The sequence below is a fragment of the Falco naumanni genome, chromosome 7, assembly GCF_017639655.2.
Source record: "Falco naumanni isolate bFalNau1 chromosome 7, bFalNau1.pat, whole genome shotgun sequence".
NCBI classification, from domain to species: Eukaryota; Metazoa; Chordata; class Aves; order Falconiformes; family Falconidae; genus Falco; species Falco naumanni.
In genome coordinates, this window is record NC_054060.1 from 13,961,741 (window position 1) to 13,967,838 (window position 6,098).

Sequence of the window (6,098 nt, forward strand, 5' to 3'; positions counted from 1 at the left end):
AGTTGGGTGGGGTGTGTTTGGTTGTGGTTTTTGAATGGGAACTCATATCAGTGGAAATCATGGTTTGAAAGCTAAGGACACAATCATAGGAAACACAATTGCTCCCGGCCTTTTGATAGTATAAATCAATGATTTGTTATCCAGCTATTTCAAGCTCTTTTTTATATAGATAGATAGATTTAAAAACCTATTTGTTTAATCATAAACGGTGGTTTGTTTTGAAACGGTGTGATGTAAACGAATGCTGTAATGCCCGTTAATTCAACTTTCACTGTGTCCAAAAAGGAAACACGTTTGTATACCCTAATAATTTTGTATGTGTTAATAAAAACAAATAATAATGCCTCTGGTTGATTCAGAAAAGTAGGCTTTTGTGATTGAAAAAATACTACTCTTCATTTTTATTTTTTATAAAATAATTCTGACAACACATTCCATCTGTAGAGAGCACTGTTTTGACAATGGTGCTAACTTATTCTATAATAAGGAAGTGTCATTATTTTAACGAGCTATTAGAAATAAAGTAATAAATCTTGTCAGATATTTTATTGAAGGGTGGGTTTTTTTCTTTTCTTCGTGCAGTAGGCAAGGGTAGAGATTAGTTTAAATGCCATCAGCTAAACAGAAGGCAAATATCATTGAGAACTGTGCTACAAGACAGATATTTCAGACCCTATTTATACTTTATATTTTGGAAAGGGTTTTTTGTTTTTTCTCAAAAATCTGGACAGAATGGGAGATTTATCAGAATAGGCTAAGCCGTTAGTACCCCTAGTACAGCATATGTATCTCATGAAGCATTTGTGTAGCTCCCTCCTCCTAATGACCACAATGTGGCTGGACCAAGCCTCAACATCTCCTGTTAGTTTTAAATATGTGTGATGCTTATAGCAGCCTGTATCACATATTCGCCACAGATGTTGAAGGAAGCAACCTCACTTCAGAATAGTAGTACCATTATTTTTTGAGCTTTTCAGGGTCAGTCTGGAAAGCTGAAGCAGCTTCCACTGACTGAGGCTCAGTTCCAGAGATATTTACCTCTGTGATGCTGTATGTACAGTTGGAGGCTCAGATCTTTACGTGAGATTTGAGCTGGGCCTGGATGTGCCCACCCTTGCTGCTCAAGTATGTTGCTCCATTTTATTTGTTGTTTTCTTTTTTTTCCCCCATTAGAAAACAAGAGCCTCAAAAACTAGATCCTGTCATCTTTCTGTGAAGAAGGCACAGATGCACGCTGCGGGGTAGCCACTCTGTACGTTTGAGCATCCAGTTTCTCAGAATAAGGTATTTTTTGCATAGTTCTGGGTTGCAAGCCTATATCACTCTGGAACAATGAGTGTCCTAGTGCTTACAGCAGTATTTGCAGAAATCCATCTTGAATGGAGCGTAAGGGATCTGTTTTTATAGCTCCAGTTTTCTAAGTATTTTGAAAAGAATTGCGGCAAAACCAGAGGTTATTGTTTCTGGTGAATCTTAGTGAAGTTTTACAGTGTATGATCCAGCAAAGTGGAGAAACAAGTTCTGAAAATACCTGTCTGATGCTCTGCATTGAATAGGGAAGCCTAAAAAACAGCTAGACTACTTGGACTTCATCCAAGGATTTTTAAATAGGGTGCCAGGTCCTCCTTGAAAAGGGTTCAAAAGCAGCTTCTGATTAATCAGCAAGCATAGGTTTAAGAAACACAGCTAAACTAAAAATACCTTTAGAGCTTGTGATATAGCCCATAAGGATTCCATTCAGCCTGCAAGTGAGCATTCATTTCCAAACTGAAATGAGAGTTTGACTCTGAATTGGGAAGGAGACAACAATGCAATAAGAGAAGGAAGGTTGGATCAAAGAGGTTTTGTAAAGAAAGCCTGGCTACAGGTTTTGTTCAGAGCAGCATTTACTGCCGGTCCCCCCATTTGAGGGGAGGGCAAGTCAATATATAAAAGGTAAGGGTTGAAGTTGGATTAAGTATGCATAGCATGATCAAGTCAGCTTTGAATTACTCGGAAAACTTTTGGAAAAGTCTTCTCTTCTGAACAGTTTTCTGGCTGGTGAGATTTCCACGTGGCCTTAGCAAACATGTTTCTGAAGGTAGACTGGTTTTTAATTTCCCCTTGCCTTCACCCCCCACCCCCCGGCTCCCGTGTCTTTTGGCACTCTTTGGATTACATGAAGTTACTAACTTGCAAATGTACTGTTGAAACATCACCCTGTTAAGCTGTAGCCCTGATAGCTTGGTTCCCTGTGAGCACCCTTCAGCTTTCATGTCTGTACTATAAAAGGGTAAAAGAAAGGTAATGCCATGAAGTGATAGTTTCTCTCTGGTGAGCACTTCATCTGATTCTACACCAGTTTAGAACTTCATAGAAGCATTTGTAGCCCTTTCTATTGTGTCTTTGTAGCTCCTATCCTAAACTGGTAAAAATGACTGTGAATTACTTGCCATTATTGCCGTAGATGCATTTGTTTAAAAAGCAGAAAAGTTGCTTTTAACTCCCGAGTGCAGTACTAAAAGAGTTTGTCAAATTTGTGCTTGCCATAGTCTAGCAAAACTCTCATAAGTTTGAACTGTAAGGAGTACCATATATCAGCATCCTTTTAAAATTCTTTGAATTTTTTTCTTTTCAATAAATTAAGGCCAATTCAAACATGTCTTAAGTGTGAGCTGCGTCTTTGCTTCAGTCTTTTAAATCTTTGGTCACTAATCTTGTTCTATAGTTTCTGCTCATTCAGCATAGGGATTTCCATAATGTGTCCTCTTATTACTGTTATCATTAGTTCCCACCTCTACCACTCTTTTGAAGCTTAAGATAACAAGCTTCTTAATATTAAGAATTCTTCTTAATAATTCCAGAAGATTTTTGAATCTTGCTTACAAATTTAAGTAGAGGCAATCATTGAAGACCGTACAGTTAGAAGGTAGTTGCAGGTCCAAGAAACTGTCAGGGATGGACTGTGGAAATTATTTACCACTTTCTGGGAAAGCATGTTGATATGCTGCTTGAAAAAAGGTTCTAGAAGTCCCATGTACCAGAAAAAGCCCAAGCCTTCCCTGTCATATTTTAAGTGAGAGAATTCAGTACCTGTGAAGCTTTCCTGTTGATTTTTTGAGGTTTTGTGCCAGACTCAAGTTTTTTAAGCTGTGTAACATGTTTCCTACTCATTCCGTGTCTGCACATCTCCTACCACAGACTAGCATTTCTCAGGTCTGGAAGCCCAGCCTGCCCTTCTCCCTGAAGCCTAAAGCCATAAAACCAGCTACCAGTGAGATGACTATCAGGGATGAACTGAACCAATCCGGAATTTTTTTTCACCTCCTCTTTGTATCCATTCAAATTTAGAAACAACTAGTCCTAACATTTGTTCAGTCACAATGATAAACTGCAATGGCTTTCTAATTAAAAAAAAAAAAAAAATCCTTGATCCTTGAGCTGCAAGTAACACGTTATTGTTAAGATCCGTACTGAGCAACTTGCACTGCAGCAAAACTGAGCAGGCAAAAAGATTTCAATCAGAATTCTCATTTTAATTCCAAAATTATTATTTTTAATTATAGTCATCACACAAGCCCTTTTCTAGAAAAATATTTATTTTATCTGAATCTGCTGATTTATAAGAACAACAGTATGTGCACTCCATGCATAGGTAATCTATGCACACATATATCAATACATAGTATAATTGCATATGCATAGGGCTGCATATTCATGTTAAACCTAACTCCACTCTCGTTTATGGTAGTGTAAGTTGGGAGTAATTTCAATTAATTCAGTAGAACAGGGCATATAATACTGGAGTCACGTCTCAACAAGGACCGTAAGTTACATGTGTGAGTACCTAGGCTCATGCTGGCTGCTTATACTGCTCTGTAATTGCTAGCTTACTGAGGCAGGTCAAAATATAACACTTTGAGAGAACAAACAAGTTTTACTAATTTCTATGCCCCCATTTCCACTATAAATTACTATAGTTTGCAGCTATTTTTCTACATGACCAATGTAACAACTGTACTATGAAAAGTGTTACCTTTGCTGGTAAGATAGCATGAGACGGATCCTGTGTAGAAGTAAAACACTCACTCTGGAGTGAGCTCTGCCAGTTTAGGCAAGTTCAAAATCTGGACAGATATATCTTATAACATTCAGAGAGTTTTCAGTCAAAAATTCTCAAAGGGAACAGAATGTGTGATTGTATGGCGTATAGAGATGTGGAAGAACCAGGAGCAGCCGGAGTGACTTCAGAGGAGATGCTAGGAAAACAACATAACTTACTAGAAAGGAGACACGTTATTGCTGCCCTGGGAAGCCGACATCTGCACCTCTGTGTGGGATGATATAAACCTTACGTTGGATTCCTGAGCACAGAGAGGCCATGTGCAAGTCAGAGGTATACGCAGGCTTCTCAGGCTGCAAACAGCTTGAATAGAGTGTGCTTGGGACTAACAACTTGCCTAATGCTATCATATGCACGATAATGTAGGGCTTGTTAATAATATGAGGGCTTATCTCTCTTCAGAAAGTCACTCTGTAGAGCTTCCAGCCTTCCCTGATGTCCTATAGACTGTAAGTCTCTCTGCCTTCCTAGGCATATGCAGGAAAAACTTATCTGAGTGAAATCATCTACTTCACTTGCTTTCCCAGCACTCTGCCTCCCCCTGCTTTAGCAAAAAAACATGCCTTTACCCTCTGTATACAAAGGATGGATAACTAGAGCTCCTGCAGTGCCCATCCTTACCCTTCAGCTATTTCTTCATCTCCTTCCTTTCCAAGGGGAGGTGGGGGGGGGTGGGGGGGGTTGGGGGTGTGCGCACACCTGAGATTCTCTCATTGCTGTGGAGTTTGACAAAATTCTCCAGACTCCAGACCCTTTTGCTTTTTGTCAGCCTTATCTTGCACAAACAAGAATGAAGAAAAACAGAAACTGGGAATGAAACTGGGGGGCTTTAATTTGGAAAGCAACCACAGGACTGCATATGGAGCACATAGTTACTAATGAGGGTGATGTTTGTGTACTTTTGTGAGTTATCACCATTCACAGAGAGAGGATCTTTTGTGAGGAGTTCCTTCTAGAGTATTATTTGTGGCAAAAAGGGAGGAGATCTTTGTTGAGGGAAACAGGAACTGAATGGGGGAGAACCCATTTTGGAAGCTGTGTGGGCATGAACGGCTGCTGCCAGTGAGCGGGTGATGATATTGTGGGAGATGAAGCAGGAATGGAGGAAGATCTGCATGTTGAAGATGCAAAGAAAAATGTCTGTATTCTGTGATTCGCTTTCTCTGATCCTGCTCTTCTCCCTGTTGTATTTGAGAAGGCTACTCTCTCTTCTTTCTCCTGTATTCTGTCACAATAGAAGAAAAAACTCTGGTAAGGGGACAGTTAGAAAGCAGTCACAATTTCTCAACCATATCTGTGCAACACTTTATGGTAGAGGAACGAGGGTTTTCCCCTCACTCAGACCATGCAGTTCAGCTGTAAGGAAAATAAAACCAGTGCCTCCTCTCACACCGAGCTGCCAGCACTGCATTACACACTCCTTGCTCTCTTGCTAGTGCCCTTGAGCAGATGTAATGTGAGTCTGGTACGTGCTCGTGCTCGGAGGAGGCATTCTTCATGCGGAGGAGGGGAAGGGCTATCTACAGGTAACTGAGCTGGTTTGGAGCGCAGGAGACCTGCATGAGAACTCCAGCCGTAATTCCACTTTCTGTTTAATTTTAAGCAAAGATCCGCAAAGGCATTTTATGCCTCAGTCAGAACAGTAGTTTCTGACCTCATAAGATTGTGAGAGTAACTGAGCTAATAAAGGCTTGGACGTATGCTGTGATATTGCAGAACATGTAAGAATCCGGTTCTATAAAATCCTTTTTGTGTCCCTATGGAAGATTATTGCAAATGTAGTTTTTGGATGACATTATCCTTCTCCACCCTTTAATTCCTTATTTTTAAAAAAATCTTCAGTATTCATAATCTATCATTTCCTCCATCACCAGTCTTTTTGTTTACAGCAAAATGGCAACAAAAAGTAAATTACTCTGTTTTCAGAGCTAAGGAGCAATAGCCACTGTTTGATGTTAACTCCCATCCCCTATTACCCTTTTGTATGACTGAAAGA